The sequence below is a fragment of the Anomaloglossus baeobatrachus genome, unplaced genomic scaffold (assembly GCF_048569485.1).
Source record: "Anomaloglossus baeobatrachus isolate aAnoBae1 unplaced genomic scaffold, aAnoBae1.hap1 Scaffold_3073, whole genome shotgun sequence".
Classification (NCBI taxonomy): domain Eukaryota; kingdom Metazoa; phylum Chordata; class Amphibia; order Anura; family Aromobatidae; genus Anomaloglossus; species Anomaloglossus baeobatrachus.
In genome coordinates this window covers 88,387-109,761 of record NW_027442490.1, presented here as the reverse complement: position 1 = coordinate 109,761, position 21,375 = coordinate 88,387, and the positions used below count along the sequence as shown (strand labels likewise).

General features: G+C 47.2%; 12 non-coding genes and 1 pseudogene across 12 annotated transcripts; all 13 read left to right on the top strand.

The window, feature by feature from the left end:
• The first annotated feature begins 290 nt into the window (after positions 1–290).
• On the top strand, positions 291–481 carry LOC142268632 (U2 spliceosomal RNA). Its single transcript, XR_012734278.1, has one exon. It is a non-coding gene; the product is annotated as a U2 spliceosomal RNA (small nuclear RNA).
• Positions 482–1,867: 1,386 nt separating this feature from the next.
• Positions 1,868–2,058, top strand: LOC142268631 (U2 spliceosomal RNA). Its single transcript, XR_012734277.1, has one exon. It is a non-coding gene; the product is annotated as a U2 spliceosomal RNA (small nuclear RNA).
• A 1,388-nt stretch (positions 2,059–3,446) lies between these two features.
• LOC142268630 (U2 spliceosomal RNA) lies at positions 3,447–3,637 on the top strand. Its single transcript, XR_012734276.1, has one exon. It is a non-coding gene; the product is annotated as a U2 spliceosomal RNA (small nuclear RNA).
• A 1,388-nt stretch (positions 3,638–5,025) lies between these two features.
• LOC142268629 (U2 spliceosomal RNA) lies at positions 5,026–5,216 on the top strand. Its single transcript, XR_012734275.1, has one exon. It is a non-coding gene; the product is annotated as a U2 spliceosomal RNA (small nuclear RNA).
• A 1,387-nt stretch (positions 5,217–6,603) lies between these two features.
• Positions 6,604–6,794, top strand: LOC142268628 (U2 spliceosomal RNA). The gene has a single exon (XR_012734274.1). It is a non-coding gene; the product is annotated as a U2 spliceosomal RNA (small nuclear RNA).
• A 2,198-nt stretch (positions 6,795–8,992) lies between these two features.
• LOC142268583 (U2 spliceosomal RNA) lies at positions 8,993–9,188 on the top strand. The gene has a single exon (XR_012734238.1). It is a non-coding gene; the product is annotated as a U2 spliceosomal RNA (small nuclear RNA).
• Positions 9,189–10,575: 1,387 nt separating this feature from the next.
• LOC142268627 (U2 spliceosomal RNA) lies at positions 10,576–10,766 on the top strand. The gene has a single exon (XR_012734273.1). It is a non-coding gene; the product is annotated as a U2 spliceosomal RNA (small nuclear RNA).
• A 1,387-nt stretch (positions 10,767–12,153) lies between these two features.
• LOC142268624 (U2 spliceosomal RNA) lies at positions 12,154–12,344 on the top strand. The gene has a single exon (XR_012734271.1). It is a non-coding gene; the product is annotated as a U2 spliceosomal RNA (small nuclear RNA).
• A 1,387-nt stretch (positions 12,345–13,731) lies between these two features.
• LOC142268623 (U2 spliceosomal RNA) lies at positions 13,732–13,922 on the top strand. Its single transcript, XR_012734270.1, has one exon. It is a non-coding gene; the product is annotated as a U2 spliceosomal RNA (small nuclear RNA).
• A 2,189-nt stretch (positions 13,923–16,111) lies between these two features.
• Positions 16,112–16,304, top strand: LOC142268641 (U2 spliceosomal RNA). The gene has a single exon (XR_012734283.1). It is a non-coding gene; the product is annotated as a U2 spliceosomal RNA (small nuclear RNA).
• A 1,387-nt stretch (positions 16,305–17,691) lies between these two features.
• LOC142268622 (U2 spliceosomal RNA) lies at positions 17,692–17,882 on the top strand. The gene has a single exon (XR_012734269.1). It is a non-coding gene; the product is annotated as a U2 spliceosomal RNA (small nuclear RNA).
• A 1,387-nt stretch (positions 17,883–19,269) lies between these two features.
• LOC142268589 (U2 spliceosomal RNA) lies at positions 19,270–19,411 on the top strand (annotated as a pseudogene).
• Positions 19,412–20,112: 701 nt separating this feature from the next.
• On the top strand, positions 20,113–20,305 carry LOC142268584 (U2 spliceosomal RNA). Its single transcript, XR_012734239.1, has one exon. It is a non-coding gene; the product is annotated as a U2 spliceosomal RNA (small nuclear RNA).
• Positions 20,306–21,375: the final 1,070 nt, after the last annotated feature.

Here is a 21,375-nt window from a genome sequence, read left to right as displayed (position 1 = left end):
CAGGCAACCTGTCCTGTCCGTCTTTTTGTATCGTGAATTGGAAAGACTGCAAGGGGGAGGGGAGTTGCTTGCGCCCTAAAGGAGGAGTTATTCAGATTCATTGCAGTGGGCGGCGGCTGCAAAACGCACCATTCTTCTTGTTTTGGCTCTGCAAAGCAGCCTTTTCAAGGGTTGGCTTGGGTGACAAAATGTCTTGTGTAGGCGTGGGTTTGTCTCCCTCTCGCTCTCTCTCCCTAAGATGTGTCCGGCATAGGCCAGGGTGCCACTCGAGGCCCAAACCAATTCTGGTTATCGCTTCTCGGCCTTTTGGCTAAGATCAAGTGTAGTATCTGTTCTTATCAGTTTAATATCTGATACGTCCCCTATCTGGGGACCATATATTAAATGGATTTTTAGAACAGGGAGATGGAAAAAGAGCTTGCTCTGTCCACTCCACGCATTGACCTGGTATTGCAGTACCTCCAGGAACGGTGCACCCCTTCTTAACCCAGTTTCCAAAAGCAGAACTCAATTCACCTGATTCAATTAGCCCGATTTAATGAATTGGAAGAAAGCATACGTCTTCATATGCACCTCAATTTGGCCCATTCACTTTTCACACTTCCTCCTTTTGTTTTTTATCTTTCACACTTTTGACTTTCTTTATTCATCCAAATAGCAAACTCATCACCACTCAACCTGACCAACTCGGCTATGTCCCCGTGCTGCAGTTCTCTGTCTTATCTAGATCATTTGCAATTGAATGGAATAGATCCCTTTTGGACAAAGTGGATTCACCTGCTGCTGCAGTGACCACAGGTGTGATAACATCTAGAATTGGCATCTGGTGCGATCTCTCCGCTTCCACTCCAAAGAAAGTTACCTGTTTATTCCTATCATGCATTGGTTTTTGGGGTTTTCTTTGAGTAATGATGATCTCTTTAGTAGTCTGTTGGCGCCCTCTCCTGGAGGAATAGTTTGCTTGCTCTTGGACATTCTAAAAGAGAGGTCATGATAGACATTGAGCTTCTGAGCTCAATTGGGGACAGTCATGGGTGATGAATGTTTGCAACCTACTGCGAAGCCTCATACCGCAATATAAGGAACGTCAAATACTAAGAAAGGGCGGCCTATGAAAGAATTACTACTTTCAATAAGTACACTTAAACGGCTAATTGGGAATAGAAAAACTGTAAAAAGCCCTCTGAGAAAGCCCCCCTCTAACCTTTGATAGTAAGCTTTTCTGTAGTCTGCCTGTTGATGTATTTTCCGTTTGAACTGTGCACAACATGAAGAGACGGAACACTGGCGGCTTGTCACAATGCCCCCCGATGACATCACAATAGCGCTGCTGCCTAGAAAACAAGCTGCGCAGAAGAAGTTGTTCTTTGGGTGGGAGGGTGGGCTAGTGGAAGGAGGGGGCAATCTCTTTTTTTCCCGGGTGGTAGGGGGATGACAGGAGAAGGGAAGCGGGTGGTGAGAAAGGTACAGAGGGCAGGGTTTGGGGGCTGGGAAGGAAAGGGAAAAGATTAGGGTTTGGGGATGATGAAAGGGCTTTCTACGGGTAAGGATGGCAAAGGGTGGCAGTGACGGAAAGTCAGGCAACCTGTCCTGTCCGTCTTTTTGTATCGTGAATTGGAAAGACTGCAAGGGGGAGGGGAGTTGCTTGCGCCCTAAAGGAGGAGTTATTCAGATTCATTGCAGTGGGCGGCGGCTGCAAAACGCACCATTCTTCTTGTTTTGGCTCTGCAAAGCAGCCTTTTCAAGGGTTGGCTTGGGTGACAAAATGTCTTGTGTAGGCGTGGGTTTGTCTCCCTCTCGCTCTCTCTCCCTAAGATGTGTCCGGCATAGGCCAGGGTGCCACTCGAGGCCCAAACCAATTCTGGTTATCGCTTCTCGGCCTTTTGGCTAAGATCAAGTGTAGTATCTGTTCTTATCAGTTTAATATCTGATACGTCCCCTATCTGGGGACCATATATTAAATGGATTTTTAGAACAGGGAGATGGAAAAAGAGCTTGCTCTGTCCACTCCACGCATTGACCTGGTATTGCAGTACCTCCAGGAACGGTGCACCCCTTCTTAACCCAGTTTCCAAAAGCAGAACTCAATTCACCTGATTCATATTAGCCCGATTTAATGAATTGGAAGAAAGCATACGTCTTCATATGCACCTCAATTTGGCCCATTCACTTTTCACACTTCCTCCTTTTGTTTTTTATCTTTCACACTTTTGACTTTCTTTATTCATCCAAATAGCAAACTCATCACCACTCAACCTGACCAACTCGGCTATGTCCCCGTGCTGCAGTTCTCTGTCTTATCTAGATCATTTGCAATTGAATGGAATAGATCCCTTTTGGACAAAGTGGATTCACCTGCTGCTGCAGTGACCACAGGTGTGATAACATCTAGAATTGGCATCTGGTGCGATCTCTCCGCTTCCACTCCAAAGAAAGTTACCTGTTTATTCCTATCATGCATTGGTTTTTGGGGTTTTCTTTGAGTAATGATGATCTCTTTAGTAGTCTGTTGGCGCCCTCTCCTGGAGGAATAGTTTGCTTGCTCTTGGACATTCTAAAAGAGAGGTCATGATAGACATTGAGCTTCTGAGCTCAATTGGGGAAAGTCATGGGTGATGAATGTTTGCAACCTACTGCGAAGCCTCATACCGCAATATAAGGAACGTCAAATACTAAGAAAGGGCGGCCTATGAAAGAATTACTACTTTCAATAAGTACACTTAAACGGCTAATTGGGAATAGAAAAACTGTAAAAAGCCCTCTGAGAAAGCCCCCCTCTAACCTTTGATAGTAAGCTTTTCTGTAGTCTGCCTGTTGATGTATTTTCCGTTTGAACTGTGCACAACATGAAGAGACGGAACACTGGCGGCTTGTCACAATGCCCCCCGATGACATCACAATAGCGCTGCTGCCTAGAAAACAAGCTGCGCAGAAGAAGTTGTTCTTTGGGTGGGAGGGTGGGCTAGTGGAAGGAGGGGGCAATCTCTTTTTTTCCCGGGTGGTAGGGGGATGACAGGAGAAGGGAAGCGGGTGGTGAGAAAGGTACAGAGGGCAGGGTTTGGGGGCTGGGAAGGAAAGGGAAAAGATTAGGGTTTGGGGATGATGAAAGGGCTTTCTACGGGTAAGGATGGCAAAGGGTGGCAGTGACGGAAAGTCAGGCAACCTGTCCTGTCCGTCTTTTTGTATCGTGAATTGGAAAGACTGCAAGGGGGAGGGGGAGTTGCTTGCGCCCTAAAGGAGGAGTTATTCAGATTCATTGCAGTGGGCGGCGGCTGCAAAACGCACCATTCTTCTTGTTTTGGCTCTGCAAAGCAGCCTTTTCAAGGGTTGGCTTGGGTGACAAAATGTCTTGTGTAGGCGTGGGTTTGTCTCCCTCTCGCTCTCTCTCCCTAAGATGTGTCCGGCATAGGCCAGGGTGCCACTCGAGGCCCAAACCAATTCTGGTTATCGCTTCTCGGCCTTTTGGCTAAGATCAAGTGTAGTATCTGTTCTTATCAGTTTAATATCTGATACGTCCCCTATCTGGGGACCATATATTAAATGGATTTTTAGAACAGGGAGATGGAAAAAGAGCTTGCTCTGTCCACTCCACGCATTGACCTGGTATTGCAGTACCTCCAGGAACGGTGCACCCCTTCTTAACCCAGTTTCCAAAAGCAGAACTCAATTCACCTGATTCATATTAGCCCGATTTAATGAATTGGAAGAAAGCATACGTCTTCATATGCACCTCAATTTGGCCCATTCACTTTTCACACTTCCTCCTTTTGTTTTTTATCTTTCACACTTTTGACTTTCTTTATTCATCCAAATAGCAAACTCATCACCACTCAACCTGACCAACTCGGCTATGTCCCCGTGCTGCAGTTCTCTGTCTTATCTAGATCATTTGCAATTGAATGGAATAGATCCCTTTTGGACAAAGTGGATTCACCTGCTGCTGCAGTGACCACAGGTGTGATAACATCTAGAATTGGCATCTGGTGCGATCTCTCCGCTTCCACTCCAAAGAAAGTTACCTGTTTATTCCTATCATGCATTGGTTTTTGGGGTTTTCTTTGAGTAATGATGATCTCTTTAGTAGTCTGTTGGCGCCCTCTCCTGGAGGAATAGTTTGCTTGCTCTTGGACATTCTAAAAGAGAGGTCATGATAGACATTGAGCTTCTGAGCTCAATTGGGGAAAGTCATGGGTGATGAATGTTTGCAACCTACTGCGAAGCCTCATACCGCAATATAAGGAACGTCAAATACTAAGAAAGGGCGGCCTATGAAAGAATTACTACTTTCAATAAGTACACTTAAACGGCTAATTGGGAATAGAAAAACTGTAAAAAGCCCTCTGAGAAAGCCCCCCTCTAACCTTTGATAGTAAGCTTTTCTGTAGTCTGCCTGTTGATGTATTTTCCGTTTGAACTGTGCACAACATGAAGAGACGGAACACTGGCGGCTTGTCACAATGCCCCCCGATGACATCACAATAGCGCTGCTGCCTAGAAAACACAAGCTGCGCAGAAGAAGTTGTTCTTTGGGTGGGAGGGTGGGCTAGTGGAAGGAGGGGGGCAATCTCTTTTTTTCCCGGGTGGTAGGGGGATGACAGGAGAAGGGAAGCGGGTGGTGAGAAAGGTACAGAGGGCAGGGTTTGGGGGCTGGGAAGGAAAGGGAAAAGATTAGGGTTTGGGGATGATGAAAGGGCTTTCTACGGGTAAGGATGGCAAAGGGTGGCAGTGACGGAAAGTCAGGCAACCTGTCCTGTCCGTCTTTTTGTATCGTGAATTGGAAAGACTGCAAGGGGAGGGGAGTTGCTTGCGCCCTAAAGGAGGAGTTATTCAGATTCATTGCAGTGGGCGGCGGCTGCAAAACGCACCATTCTTCTTGTTTTGGCTCTGCAAAGCAGCCTTTTCAAGGTTGGCTTGGGTGACAAAATGTCTTGTGTAGGCGTGGGTTTGTCTCCCTCTCGCTCTCTCTCCCTAAGATGTGTCCGGCATAGGCCAGGGTGCCACTCGAGGCCCAAACCAATTCTGGTTATCGCTTCTCGGCCTTTTGGCTAAGATCAAGTGTAGTATCTGTTCTTATCAGTTTAATATCTGATACGTCCCCTATCTGGGGACCATATATTAAATGGATTTTTAGAACAGGGAGATGGAAAAAGAGCTTGCTCTGTCCACTCCACGCATTGACCTGGTATTGCAGTACCTCCAGGAACGGTGCACCCCTTCTTAACCCAGTTTCCAAAAGCAGAACTCAATTCACCTGATTCATATTAGCCCGATTTAATGAATTGGAAGAAAGCATACGTCTTCATATGCACCTCAATTTGGCCCATTCACTTTTCACACTTCCTCCTTTTGTTTTTTATCTTTCACACTTTTGACTTTCTTTATTCATCCAAATAGCAAACTCATCACCACTCAACCTGACCAACTCGGCTATGTCCCCGTGCTGCAGTTCTCTGTCTTATCTAGATCATTTGCAATTGAATGGAATAGATCCCTTTTGGACAAAGTGGATTCACCTGCTGCTGCAGTGACCACAGGTGTGATAACATCTAGAATTGGCATCTGGTGCGATCTCTCCGCTTCCACTCCAAAGAAAGTTACCTGTTTATTCCTATCATGCATTGGTTTTTGGGGTTTTCTTTGAGTAATGATGATCTCTTTAGTAGTCTGTTGGCGCCCTCTCCTGGAGGAATAGTTTGCTTGCTCTTGGACATTCTAAAAGAGAGGTCATGATAGACATTGAGCTTCTGAGCTCAATTGGGGAAAGTCATGGGTGATGAATGTTTGCAACCTACTGCGAAGCCTCATACCGCAATATAAGGAACGTCAAATACTAAGAAAGGGCGGCCTATGAAAGAATTACTACTTTCAATAAGTACACTTAAACGGCTAATTGGGAATAGAAAAACTGTAAAAAGCCCTCTGAGAAAGCCCCCCTCTAACCTTTGATAGTAAGCTTTTCTGTAGTCTGCCTGTTGATGTATTTTCCGTTTGAACTGTGCACAACATGAAGAGACGGAACACTGGCGGCTTGTCACAATGCCCCCCGATGACATCACAATAGCGCTGCTGCCTAGAAAACAAGCTGCGCAGAAGAAGTTGTTCTTTGGGTGGGAGGGTGGGCTAGTGGAAGGAGGGGGCAATCTCTTTTTTTCCCGGGTGGTAGGGGGATGACAGGAGAAGGGAAGCGGGTGGTGAGAAAGGTACAGAGGGCAGGGTTTGGGGGCTGGGAAGGAAAGGGAAAAGATTAGGGTTTGGGGATGATGAAAGGGCTTTCTACGGGTAAGGATGGCAAAGGGTGGCAGTGACGGAAAGTCAGGCAACCTGTCCTGTCCGTCTTTTTGTATCGTGAATTGGAAAGACTGCAAGGGGGAGGGGAGTTGCTTGCGCCCTAAAGGAGGAGTTATTCAGATTCATTGCAGTGGGCGGCGGCTGCAAAACGCACCATTCTTCTTGTTTTGGCTCTGCAAAGCAGCCTTTTCAAGGGTTGGCTTGGGTGACAAAATGTCTTGTGTAGGCGTGGGTTTGTCTCCCTCTCGCTCTCTCTCCCTAAGATGTGTCCGGCATAGGCCAGGGTGCCACTCGAGGCCCAAACCAATTCTGGTTATCGCTTCTCGGCCTTTTGGCTAAGATCAAGTGTAGTATCTGTTCTTATCAGTTTAATATCTGATACGTCCCCTATCTGGGGACCATATATTAAATGGATTTTTAGAACAGGGAGATGGAAAAAGAGCTTGCTCTGTCCACTCCACGCATTGACCTGGTATTGCAGTACCTCCAGGAACGGTGCACCCCTTCTTAACCCAGTTTCCAAAAGCAGAACTCAATTCACCTGATTCATATTAGCCCGATTTAATGAATTGGAAGAAAGCATACGTCTTCATATGCACCTCAATTTGGCCCATTCACTTTTCACACTTCCTCCTTTTGTTTTTTATCTTTCACACTTTTGACTTTCTTTATTCATCCAAATAGCAAACTCATCACCACTCAACCTGACCAACTCGGCTATGTCCCCGTGCTGCAGTTCTCTGTCTTATCTAGATCATTTGCAATTGAATGGAATAGATCCCTTTTGGACAAAGTGGATTCACCTGCTGCTGCAGTGACCACAGGTGTGATAACATCTAGAATTGGCATCTGGTGCGATCTCTCCGCTTCCACTCCAAAGAAAGTTACCTGTTTATTCCTATCATGCATTGGTTTTTGGGGTTTTCTTTGAGTAATGATGATCTCTTTAGTAGTCTGTTGGCGCCCTCTCCTGGAGGAATAGTTTGCTTGCTCTTGGACATTCTAAAAGAGAGGTCATGATAGACATTGAGCTTCTGAGCTCAATTGGGGAAAGTCATGGGTGATGAATGTTTGCAACCTACTGCGAAGCCTCATACCGCAATATAAGGAACGTCAAATACTAAGAAAGGGCGGCCTATGAAAGAATTACTACTTTCAATAAGTACACTTAAACGGCTAATTGGGAATAGAAAAACTGTAAAAAGCCCTCTGAGAAAGCCCCCCTCTAACCTTTGATAGTAAGCTTTTCTGTAGTCTGCCTGTTGATGTATTTTCCGTTTGAACTGTGCACAACATGAAGAGACGGAACACTGGCGGCTTGTCACAATGCCCCCCGATGACATCACAATAGCGCTGCTGCCTAGAAAACAAGCTGCGCAGAAGAAGTTGTTCTTTGGGTGGGAGGGTGGGCTAGTGGAAGGAGGGGGCAATCTCTTTTTTTCCCGGGTGGTAGGGGGATGACAGGAGAAGGGAAGCGGGTGGTGAGAAAGGTACAGAGGGCAGGGTTTGGGGGCTGGGAAGGAAAGGGAAAAGATTAGGGTTTGGGGATGATGAAAGGGCTTTCTACGGGTAAGGATGGCAAAGGGTGGCAGTGACGGAAAGTCAGGCAACCTGTCCTGTCCGTCTTTTTGTATCGTGAATTGGAAAGACTGCAAGGGGGAGGGAGTTGCTTGCGCCCTAAAGGAGGAGTTATTCAGATTCATTGCAGTGGGCGGCGGCTGCAAAACGCACCATTCTTCTTGTTTTGGCTCTGCAAAGCAGCCTTTTCAAGGGTTGGCTTGGGTGACAAAATGTCTTGTGTAGGCGTGGGTTTGTCTCCCTCTCGCTCTCTCTCCCTAAGATGTGTCCGGCATAGGCCAGGGTGCCACTCGAGGCCCAAACCAATTCTGGTTATCGCTTCTCGGCCTTTGGCTAAGATCAAGTGTAGTATCTGTGAGGCTCGGCAGATGCAATGCACACTGGGAAGGTTGCGCTTGCTAGTACTCTTGATGTATAGTATATTCATCTAGAGGAAAACATGGCCCTACCAGGATCGAGGCTATTAGACTGAGTAAGTGTGGGGGCTATGGTGCAATGTGCCCCAGGACTGACGACCCTGGAGTGAGTCTGAGCTTGCTGGCTTGGGACCCCCGGCGAGCCTTGGGCTCTGTAGCACACCGTACCTTGCCCTTTCATACTTTCTGAGCATATTGCTCTATCCCGGCCTTCTGGCTAGGAAGGGAAATTTTTATAATCATGGTCGGAGGTCCGTTCAGCTTTGGGCTGAGAAACCAACACCCGGTTGGAGGTCCGGGTCAGCTTCGGCTGAGAAACCAACACCCGGTTGGAGGTCTGGGTCAGCTTCGGCTGAGAAACCAACACCCGGTTGGAGGTCCGGGTCAGCTTCGGCTGAGAAACCAACACCCGGTTGGAGGTCCGGTTAGCCTTGGGCTGAGAAACCAACACCGGTTGACGGTCCGGGCAGTTTCGGCTGCGAAACCAACAACTAGTAGCTCTCTACTCCACTTGGGTAAGATGCCTGGGTGGACGCTGGGAGCAACGACAAGGCTCAACCAGGCTTCGGCTTGGGGGAGCACCGAAGATCCCTGACCCTTGCTGTGGCCTTCTGGCTCGGAGGGACGGGGTTGATTTTTGGGGACCCTCTCCTCACGGAGGGGTCCACACGAATCCTAGCCTTTGCACTGTTTTTGGTGTGACTTCGGTCATGCATTTTTTGCGGTGCTTTGGAAAGCTTCATTAAATCAAAATCTGTTCTTATCAGTTTAATATCTGATACGTCCCCTATCTGGGGACCATATATTAAATGGATTTTTAGAACAGGGAGATGGAAAAAGAGCTTGCTCTGTCCACTCCACGCATTGACCTGGTATTGCAGTACCTCCAGGAACGGTGCACCCCTTCTTAACCCAGTTTCCAAAAGCAGAACTCAATTCACCTGATTCATATTAGCCCGATTTAATGAATTGGAAGAAAGCATACGTCTTCATATGCACCTCAATTTGGCCCATTCACTTTTCACACTTCCTCCTTTTGTTTTTTATCTTTCACACTTTTGACTTTCTTTATTCATCCAAATAGCAAACTCATCACCACTCAACCTGACCAACTCGGCTATGTCCCCGTGCTGCAGTTCTCTGTCTTATCTAGATCATTTGCAATTGAATGGAATAGATCCCTTTTGGACAAAGTGGATTCACCTGCTGCTGCAGTGACCACAGGTGTGATAACATCTAGAATTGGCATCTGGTGCGATCTCTCCGCTTCCACTCCAAAGAAAGTTACCTGTTTATTCCTATCATGCATTGGTTTTTGGGGTTTTCTTTGAGTAATGATGATCTCTTTAGTAGTCTGTTGGCGCCCTCTCCTGGAGGAATAGTTTGCTTGCTCTTGGACATTCTAAAAGAGAGGTCATGATAGACATTGAGCTTCTGAGCTCAATTGGGGAAAGTCATGGGTGATGAATGTTTGCAACCTACTGCGAAGCCTCATACCGCAATATAAGGAACGTCAAATACTAAGAAAGGGCGGCCTATGAAAGAATTACTACTTTCAATAAGTACACTTAAACGGCTAATTGGGAATAGAAAAACTGTAAAAAGCCCTCTGAGAAAGCCCCCCTCTAACCTTTGATAGTAAGCTTTTCTGTAGTCTGCCTGTTGATGTATTTTCCGTTTGAACTGTGCACAACATGAAGAGACGGAACACTGGCGGCTTGTCACAATGCCCCCCGATGACATCACAATAGCGCTGCTGCCTAGAAAACAAGCTGCGCAGAAGAAGTTGTTCTTTGGGTGGGAGGGTGGGCTAGTGGAAGGAGGGGGCAATCTCTTTTTTTCCCGGGTGGTAGGGGGATGACAGGAGAAGGGAAGCGGGTGGTGAGAAAGGTACAGAGGGCAGGGTTTGGGGGCTGGGAAGGAAAGGGAAAAGATTAGGGTTTGGGGATGATGAAAGGGCTTTCTACGGGTAAGGATGGCAAAGGGTGGCAGTGACGGAAAGTCAGGCAACCTGTCCTGTCCGTCTTTTTGTATCGTGAATTGGAAAGACTGCAAGGGGGAGGGGAGTTGCTTGCGCCCTAAAGGAGGAGTTATTCAGATTCATTGCAGTGGGCGGCGGCTGCAAAACGCACCATTCTTCTTGTTTTGGCTCTGCAAAGCAGCCTTTTCAAGGGTTGGCTTGGGTGACAAAATGTCTTGTGTAGGCGTGGGTTTGTCTCCCTCTCGCTCTCTCTCCCTAAGATGTGTCCGGCATAGGCCAGGGTGCCACTCGAGGCCCAAACCAATTCTGGTTATCGCTTCTCGGCCTTTTGGCTAAGATCAAGTGTAGTATCTGTTCTTATCAGTTTAATATCTGATACGTCCCCTATCTGGGGACCATATATTAAATGGATTTTTAGAACAGGGAGATGGAAAAAGAGCTTGCTCTGTCCACTCCACGCATTGACCTGGTATTGCAGTACCTCCAGGAACGGTGCACCCCTTCTTAACCCAGTTTCCAAAAGCAGAACTCAATTCACCTGATTCATATTAGCCCGATTTAATGAATTGGAAGAAAGCATACGTCTTCATATGCACCTCAATTTGGCCCATTCACTTTTCACACTTCCTCCTTTTGTTTTTTATCTTTCACACTTTTGACTTTCTTTATTCATCCAAATAGCAAACTCATCACCACTCAACCTGACCAACTCGGCTATGTCCCCGTGCTGCAGTTCTCTGTCTTATCTAGATCATTTGCAATTGAATGGAATAGATCCCTTTTGGACAAAGTGGATTCACCTGCTGCTGCAGTGACCACAGGTGTGATAACATCTAGAATTGGCATCTGGTGCGATCTCTCCGCTTCCACTCCAAAGAAAGTTACCTGTTTATTCCTATCATGCATTGGTTTTTGGGGTTTTCTTTGAGTAATGATGATCTCTTTAGTAGTCTGTTGGCGCCCTCTCCTGGAGGAATAGTTTGCTTGCTCTTGGACATTCTAAAAGAGAGGTCATGATAGACATTGAGCTTCTGAGCTCAATTGGGGAAAGTCATGGGTGATGAATGTTTGCAACCTACTGCGAAGCCTCATACCGCAATATAAGGAACGTCAAATACTAAGAAAGGGCGGCCTATGAAAGAATTACTACTTTCAATAAGTACACTTAAACGGCTAATTGGGAATAGAAAAACTGTAAAAAGCCCTCTGAGAAAGCCCCCCTCTAACCTTTGATAGTAAGCTTTTCTGTAGTCTGCCTGTTGATGTATTTTCCGTTTGAACTGTGCACAACATGAAGAGACGGAACACTGGCGGCTTGTCACAATGCCCCCCGATGACATCACAATAGCGCTGCTGCCTAGAAAACAAGCTGCGCAGAAGAAGTTGTTCTTTGGGTGGGAGGGTGGGCTAGTGGAAGGAGGGGGCAATCTCTTTTTTTCCCGGGTGGTAGGGGGATGACAGGAGAAGGGAAGCGGGTGGTGAGAAAGGTACAGAGGGCAGGGTTTGGGGGCTGGGAAGGAAAGGGAAAAGATTAGGGTTTGGGGATGATGAAAGGGCTTTCTACGGGTAAGGATGGCAAAGGGTGGCAGTGACGGAAAGTCAGGCAACCTGTCCTGTCCGTCTTTTTGTATCGTGAATTGGAAAGACTGCAAGGGGGAGGGGAGTTGCTTGCGCCCTAAAGGAGGAGTTATTCAGATTCATTGCAGTGGGCGGCGGCTGCAAAACGCACCATTCTTCTTGTTTTGGCTCTGCAAAGCAGCCTTTTCAAGGGTTGGCTTGGGTGACAAAATGTCTTGTGTAGGCGTGGGTTTGTCTCCCTCTCGCTCTCTCTCCCTAAGATGTGTCCGGCATAGGCCAGGGTGCCACTCGAGGCCCAAACCAATTCTGGTTATCGCTTCTCGGCCTTTTGGCTAAGATCAAGTGTAGTATCTGTTCTTATCAGTTTAATATCTGATACGTCCCCTATCTGGGGACCATATATTAAATGGATTTTTAGAACAGGGAGATGGAAAAAGAGCTTGCTCTGTCCACTCCACGCATTGACCTGGTATTGCAGTACCTCCAGGAACGGTGCACCCCTTCTTAACCCAGTTTCCAAAAGCAGAACTCAATTCACCTGATTCATATTAGCCCGATTTAATGAATTGGAAGAAAGCATACGTCTTCATATGCACCTCAATTTGGCCCATTCACTTTTCACACTTCCTCCTTTTGTTTTTTATCTTTCACACTTTTGACTTTCTTTATTCATCCAAATAGCAAACTCATCACCACTCAACCTGACCAACTCGGCTATGTCCCCGTGCTGCAGTTCTCTGTCTTATCTAGATCATTTGCAATTGAATGGAATAGATCCCTTTTGGACAAAGTGGATTCACCTGCTGCTGCAGTGACCACAGGTGTGATAACATCTAGAATTGGCATCTGGTGCGATCTCTCCGCTTCCACTCCAAAGAAAGTTACCTGTTTATTCCTATCATGCATTGGTTTTTGGGGTTTTCTTTGAGTAATGATGATCTCTTTAGTAGTCTGTTGGCGCCCTCTCCTGGAGGAATAGTTTGCTTGCTCTTGGACATTCTAAAAGAGAGGTCATGATAGACATTGAGCTTCTGAGCTCAATTGGGGAAAGTCATGGGTGATGAATGTTTGCAACCTACTGCGAAGCCTCATACCGCAATATAAGGAACGTCAAATACTAAGAAAGGGCGGCCTATGAAAGAATTACTACTTTCAATAAGTACACTTAAACGGCTAATTGGGAATAGAAAAACTGTAAAAAGCCCTCTGAGAAAGCCCCCCTCTAACCTTTGATAGTAAGCTTTTCTGTAGTCTGCCTGTTGATGTATTTTCCGTTTGAACTGTGCACAACATGAAGAGACGGAACACTGGCGGCTTGTCACAATGCCCCCCGATGACATCACAATAGCGCTGCTGCCTAGAAAACAAGCTGCGCAGAAGAAGTTGTTCTTTGGGTGGGAGGGTGGGCTAGTGGAAGGAGGGGGCAATCTCTTTTTTTCCCGGGTGGTAGGGGGATGACAGGAGAAGGGAAGCGGGTGGTGAGAAAGGTACAGAGGGCAGGGTTTGGGGGCTGGGAAGGAAAGGGAAAAGATTAGGGTTTGGGGATGATGAAAGGGCTTTCTACGGGTAAGGATGGCAAAGGGTGGCAGTGACGGAAAGTCAGGCAACCTGTCCTGTCCGTCTTTTTGTATCGTGAATTGGAAAGACTGCAAGGGGGAGGGGAGTTGCTTGCGCCCTAAAGGAGGAGTTATTCAGATTCATTGCAGTGGGCGGCGGCTGCAAAACGCACCATTCTTCTTGTTTTGGCTCTGCAAAGCAGCCTTTTCAAGGGTTGGCTTGGGTGACAAAATGTCTTGTGTAGGCGTGGGTTTGTCTCCCTCTCGCTCTCTCTCCCTAAGATGTGTCCGGCATAGGCCAGGGTGCCACTCGAGGCCCAAACCAATTCTGGTTATCGCTTCTCGGCCTTTTGGCTAAGATCAAGTGTAGTATCTGTTCTTATCAGTTTAATATCTGATACGTCCCCTATCTGGGGACCATATATTAAATGGATTTTTAGAACAGGGAGATGGAAAAAGAGCTTGCTCTGTCCACTCCACGCATTGACCTGGTATTGCAGTACCTCCAGGAACGGTGCACCCCTTCTTAACCCAGTTTCCAAAAGCAGAACTCAATTCACCTGATTCATATTAGCCCGATTTAATGAATTGGAAGAAAGCATACGTCTTCATATGCACCTCAATTTGGCCCATTCACTTTTCACACTTCCTCCTTTTGTTTTTTATCTTTCACACTTTTGACTTTCTTTATTCATCCAAATAGCAAACTCATCACCACTCAACCTGACCAACTCGGCTATGTCCCCGTGCTGCAGTTCTCTGTCTTATCTAGATCATTTGCAATTGAATGGAATAGATCCCTTTTGGACAAAGTGGATTCACCTGCTGCTGCAGTGACCACAGGTGTGATAACATCTAGAATTGGCATCTGGTGCGATCTCTCCGCTTCCACTCCAAAGAAAGTTACCTGTTTATTCCTATCATGCATTGGTTTTTGGGGTTTTCTTTGAGTAATGATGATCTCTTTAGTAGTCTGTTGGCGCCCTCTCCTGGAGGAATAGTTTGCTTGCTCTTGGACATTCTAAAAGAGAGGTCATGATAGACATTGAGCTTCTGAGCTCAATTGGGGAAAGTCATGGGTGATGAATGTTTGCAACCTACTGCGAAGCCTCATACCGCAATATAAGGAACGTCAAATACTAAGAAAGGGCGGCCTATGAAAGAATTACTACTTTCAATAAGTACACTTAAACGGCTAATTGGGAATAGAAAAACTGTAAAAAGCCCTCTGAGAAAGCCCCCCTCTAACCTTTGATAGTAAGCTTTTCTGTAGTCTGCCTGTTGATGTATTTTCCGTTTGAACTGTGCACAACATGAAGAGACGGAACACTGGCGGCTTGTCACAATGCCCCCCGATGACATCACAATAGCGCTGCTGCCTAGAAAACAAGCTGCGCAGAAGAAGTTGTTCTTTGGGTGGGAGGGTGGGCTAGTGGAAGGAGGGGGCAATCTCTTTTTTTCCCGGGTGGTAGGGGGATGACAGGAGAAGGGAAGCGGGTGGTGAGAAAGGTACAGAGGGCAGGGTTTGGGGGCTGGGAAGGAAAGGGAAAAGATTAGGGTTTGGGGATGATGAAAGGGCTTTCTACGGGTAAGGATGGCAAAGGGTGGCAGTGACGGAAAGTCAGGCAACCTGTCCTGTCCGTCTTTTTGTATCGTGAATTGGAAAGACTGCAAGGGGGAGGGGAGTTGCTTGCGCCCTAAAGGAGGAGTTATTCAGATTCATTGCAGTGGGCGGCGGCTGCAAAACGCACCATTCTTCTTGTTTTGGCTCTGCAAAGCAGCCTTTTCAAGGGTTGGCTTGGGTGACAAAATGTCTTGTGTAGGCGTGGGTTTGTCTCCCTCTCGCTCTCTCTCCCTAAGATGTGTCCGGCATAGGCCAGGGTGCCACTCGAGGCCCAAACCAATTCTGGTTATCGCTTCTCGGCCTTTTGGCTAAGATCAAGTGTAGTGTTGTTCGAAGAGGTGGTTTAAGCTCCAGGCCACCTTAGTACAATGATACAATGCACACTGGAAGGTTGCGCTTGCTAGTACTCTGGGTGGATAGTATATTCATCTAGAGGAAAACATGGCCCTACCAGGATCGAGGCTATTAGACTGAGTAAGGGTGGGGGGCTATGGTACAACGTGCCCCAGGACTGACGACCCTGGAGTGAGTCTGAGCTTGCTGGCTTGGGACCCCGGCAAGCCTTGGGCTCTGTAGCACACCGTACCTTGCCTTTTCATACTTTTTGAGCATATTACCCTATCCCGGCCTTCTGGCTAGGAAGGGAAATTTTTATAATCCCGGTCGGAGGTCTGGTCAGCTTTGGGCTGAGAAACTAACACCCGGTTGGAGGTCTGGGTCAGCTTCGGCTGAGAAACCAACACCCGGTTGGAGGTCTGGGTCAGCTTCGGCTGAGAAACCAACACCCGGTTGGAGGTCCGGTTAGCCTTGGGCTGAGAAACCAACACCGGTTGACGGTCCGGGCAGTTTCGGCTGCGAAACCAACAACTAGTAGCTCTCTACTCCACTTGGGTAAGATGCCTGGGTGGACGCTGGGAGCAACGACAAGGCTCAACCAGGCTTCGGCTTGGGAGAGCACCGAAGATCCCTGACCCTTGCTGTGGCCTTCTGGCTCGGAGGGACGGGGTTGATTTTTGGGGACCCTCTCCTCACGGTGGGGTCCACACGAATCCTAGCCTTTGCACTGTTTTTGGTGTGACTTCGGTCATGCATTTTTTGTGGTGCTTTGGAAAGCTTCATTAAATCAAAAATCTGTTCTTATCAGTTTAATATCTGATACGTCCCCTATCTGGGGACCATATATTAAATGGATTTTTAGAACAGGGAGATGGAAAAAGAGCTTGCTCTGTCCACTCCACGCATTGACCTGGTATTGCAGTACCTCCAGGAACGGTGCACCCCTTCTTAACCCAGTTTCCAAAAGCAGAACTCAATTCACCTGATTCATATTAGCCCGATTTAATGAATTGGAAGAAAGCATACGTCTTCATATGCACCTCAATTTGGCCCATTCACTTTTCACACTTCCTCCTTTTGTTTTTTATCTTTCACACTTTTGACTTTCTTTATTCATCCAAATAGCAAACTCATCACCACTCAACCTGACCAACTCGGCTATGTCCCCGTGCTGCAGTTCTCTGTCTTATCTAGATCATTTGCAATTGAATGGAATAGATCCCTTTTGGACAAAGTGGATTCACCTGCTGCTGCAGTGACCACAGGTGTGATAACATCTAGAATTGGCATCTGGTGCGATCTCTCCGCTTCCACTCCAAAGAAAGTTACCTGTTTATTCCTATCATGCATTGGTTTTTGGGGTTTTCTTTGAGTAATGATGATCTCTTTAGTAGTCTGTTGGCGCCCTCTCCTGGAGGAATAGTTTGCTTGCTCTTGGACATTCTAAAAGAGAGGTCATGATAGACATTGAGCTTCTGAGCTCAATTGGGGAAAGTCATGGGTGATGAATGTTTGCAACCTACTGCGAAGCCTCATACCGCAATATAAGGAACGTCAAATACTAAGAAAGGGCGGCCTATGAAAGAATTACTACTTTCAATAAGTACACTTAAACGGCTAATTGGGAATAGAAAAACTGTAAAAAGCCCTCTGAGAAAGCCCCCCTCTAACCTTTGATAGTAAGCTTTTCTGTAGTCTGCCTGTTGATGTATTTTCCGTTTGAACTGTGCACAACATGAAGAGACGGAACACTGGCGGCTTGTCACAATGCCCCCCGATGACATCACAATAGCGCTGCTGCCTAGAAAACAAGCTGCGCAGAAGAAGTTGTTCTTTGGGTGGGAGGGTGGGCTAGTGGAAGGAGGGGGCAATCTCTTTTTTTCCCGGGTGGTAGGGGGATGACAGGAGAAGGGAAGCGGGTGGTGAGAAAGGTACAGAGGGCAGGGTTTGGGGGCTGGGAAGGAAAGGGAAAAGATTAGGGTTTGGGGATGATGAAAGGGCTTTCTACGGGTAAGGATGGCAAAGGGTGGCAGTGACGGAAAGTCAGGCAACCTGTCCTGTCCGTCTTTTTGTATCGTGAATTGGAAAGACTGCAAGGGGGAGGGGAGTTGCTTGCGCCCTAAAGGAGGAGTTATTCAGATTCATTGCAGTGGGCGGCGGCTGCAAAACGCACCATTCTTCTTGTTTTGGCTCTGCAAAGCAGCCTTTTCAAGGGTTGGCTTGGGTGACAAAATGTCTTGTGTAGGCGTGGGTTTGTCTCCCTCTCGCTCTCTCTCCCTAAGATGTGTCCGGCATAGGCCAGGGTGCCACTCGAGGCCCAAACCAATTCTGGTTATCGCTTCTCGGCCTTTTGGCTAAGATCAAGTGTAGTATCTGTTCTTATCAGTTTAATATCTGATACGTCCCCTATCTGGGGACCATATATTAAATGGATTTTTAGAACAGGGAGATGGAAAAAGAGCTTGCTCTGTCCACTCCACGCATTGACCTGGTATTGCAGTACCTCCAGGAACGGTGCACCCCTTCTTAACCCAGTTTCCAAAAGCAGAACTCAATTCACCTGATTCATATTAGCCCGATTTAATGAATTGGAAGAAAGCATACGTCTTCATATGCACCTCAATTTGGCCCATTCACTTTTCACACTTCCTCCTTTTGTTTTTTATCTTTCACACTTTTGACTTTCTTTATTCATCCAAATAGCAAACTCATCACCACTCAACCTGACCAACTCGGCTATGTCCCCGTGCTGCAGTTCTCTGTCTTATCTAGATCATTTGCAATTGAATGGAATAGATCCCTTTTGGACAAAGTGGATTCACCTGCTGCTGCAGTGACCACAGGTGTGATAACATCTAGAATTGGCATCTGGTGCGATCTCTCCGCTTCCACTCCAAAGAAAGTTACCTGTTTATTCCTATCATGCATTGGTTTTTGGGGTTTTCTTTGAGTAATGATGATCTCTTTAGTAGTCTGTTGGCGCCCTCTCCTGGAGGAATAGTTTGCTTGCTCTTGGACATTCTAAAAGAGAGGTCATGATAGACATTGAGCTTCTGAGCTCAATTGGGGAAAGTCATGGGTGATGAATGTTTGCAACCTACTGCGAAGCCTCATACCGCAATATAAGGAACGTCAAATACTAAGAAAGGGCGGCCTATGAAAGAATTACTACTTTCAATAAGTACACTTAAACGGCTAATTGGGAATAGAAAAACTGTAAAAAGCCCTCTGAGAAAGCCCCCCTCTAACCTTTGATAGTAAGCTTTTCTGTAGTCTGCCTGTTGATGTATTTTCCGTTTGAACTGTGCACAACATGAAGAGACGGAACACTGGCGGCTTGTCACAATGCCCCCCGATGACATCACAATAGCGCTGCTGCCTAGAAAACAAGCTGCGCAGAAGAAGTTGTTCTTTGGGTGGGAGGGTGGGCTAGTGGAAGGAGGGGGCAATCTCTTTTTTTCCCGGGTGGTAGGGGGATGACAGGAGAAGGGAAGCGGGTGGTGAGAAAGGTACAGAGGGCAGGGTTTGGGGGCTGGGAAGGAAAGGGAAAAGATTAGGGTTTGGGGATGATGAAAGGGCTTTCTACGGGTAAGGATGGCAAAGGGTGGCAGTGACGGAAAGTCAGGCAACCTGTCCTGTCCGTCTTTTTGTATCGTGAATTGGAAAGACTGCAAGGGGGAGGGGAGTTGCTTGCGCCCTAAAGGAGGAGTTATTCAGATTCATTGCAGTGGGCGGCGGCTGCAAAACGCACCATTCTTCTTGTTTTGGCTCTGCAAAGCAGCCTTTTCAAGGGTTGGCTTGGGTGACAAAATGTCTTGTGTAGGCGTGGGTTTGTCTCCCTCTCGCTCTCTCTCCCTAAGATGTGTCCGGCATAGGCCAGGGTGCCACTCGAGGCCCAAACCAATTCTGGTTATCGCTTCTCGGCCTTTTGGCTAAGATCAAGTGTAGTATCGTTCGAAAAGGTGGTTTAAGGCTCCGGCCACCTTAGTACAATGATGCAATGCACACTGGAAGGTTGCGCTTGTTAGTACTTTGGGAGGATAGTATATCCATCTAGAGGAAACCATGGCCCTACCAGGATCGAGGCTATTAGACTGAGTAAGTGTGGGGGTTATGGTGCAATGTGCCCCAGGAATGGACACCCTGGAGGGAGTCTGAACTTGCTAGGTTGGGACCCTGGTAAGCCTCAGACTCTGTCGCACGCCGCGCCTTGCCTATTCATACTTTCCAAGCATATTGCCCTATCCCGGCCTTCTGGCTAAGAAGGGAAATTTTTATAATCCCGGTCGGAGGTCCGGTCAGCTTTGGGCTGAGAAACCAACACCCGGTTGGAGGTCCGGGTCAGCTTTGGCTGAGAAACCAACACCCGGTTGGAGGTCCGGTTAGCCTTGGGCTGAGAAACCAACACCCGGTTGGAGGTCCGGTCAGCCTTGGGCTGAGAAACCAACACCCGGTTGGAGGTCCGGTCAGCCTTGGGCTGAGAAACCAACACCGGTTGACGGTCCGGGCAGTCTCGGCTGCGAAACCAACGACTAGTAGCTCCCTACTCCACTTGGGTAAGATGCCTCGGTGGACGCTGGGAGCAACAACAAGGCTCAACCAGGCTTCGGCTTGGGGGAGCACCGAAGATCCCTGACCCTCGCTGTGGCCTTCTGGCTCGGAGGGACGGGGTTGATTTTTGGGGATCCTCTTCTCACGGAGGGGTCCACACGAATCCTAGCCTTTGCACTGTTTTTGGTGTGACTTCGGTCATGCATTTTTGCGGTGCTTTGGAAAGCTTCATTAAATAAAAAAATCTGTTCTTATCAGTTTAATATCTGATACGTCCCCTATCTGGGGACCATATATTAAATGGATTTTTAGAACAGGGAGATGGAAAAAGAGCTTGCTCTGTCCACTCCACGCATTGACCTGGTATTGCAGTACCTCCAGGAACGGTGCACCCCTTCTTAACCCAGTTTCCAAAAGCAGAACTCAATTCACCTGATTCATATTAGCCCGATTTAATGAATTGGAAGAAAGCATACGTCTTCATATGCACCTCAATTTGGCCCATTCACTTTTCACACTTCCTCCTTTTGTTTTTTATCTTTCACACTTTTGACTTTCTTTATTCATCCAAATAGCAAACTCATCACCACTCAACCTGACCAACTCGGCTATGTCCCCGTGCTGCAGTTCTCTGTCTTATCTAGATCATTTGCAATTGAATGGAATAGATCCCTTTTGGACAAAGTGGATTCACCTGCTGCTGCAGTGACCACAGGTGTGATAACATCTAGAATTGGCATCTGGTGCGATCTCTCCGCTTCCACTCCAAAGAAAGTTACCTGTTTATTCCTATCATGCATTGGTTTTTGGGGTTTTCTTTGAGTAATGATGATCTCTTTAGTAGTCTGTTGGCGCCCTCTCCTGGAGGAATAGTTTGCTTGCTCTTGGACATTCTAAAAGAGAGGTCATGATAGACATTGAGCTTCTGAGCTCAATTGGGGAAAGTCATGGGTGATGAATGTTTGCAACCTACTGCGAAGCCTCATACCGCAATATAAGGAACGTCAAATACTAAGAAAGGGCGGCCTATGAAAGAATTACTACTTTCAATAAGTACACTTAAACGGCTAATTGGGAATAGAAAAACTGTAAAAAGCCCTCTGAGAAAGCCCCCCTCTAACCTTTGATAGTAAGCTTTTCTGTAGTCTGCCTGTTGATGTATTTTCCGTTTGAACTGTGCACAACATGAAGAGACGGAACACTGGCGGCTTGTCACAATGCCCCCCGATGACATCACAATAGCGCTGCTGCCTAGAAAACAAGCTGCGCAGAAGAAGTTGTTCTTTGGGTGGGAGGGTGGGCTAGTGGAAGGAGGGGGCAATCTCTTTTTTTCCCGGGTGGTAGGGGGATGACAGGAGAAGGGAAGCGGGTGGTGAGAAAGGTACAGAGGGCAGGGTTTGGGGGCTGGGAAGGAAAGGGAAAAGATTAGGGTTTGGGGATGATGAAAGGGCTTTCTACGGGTAAGGA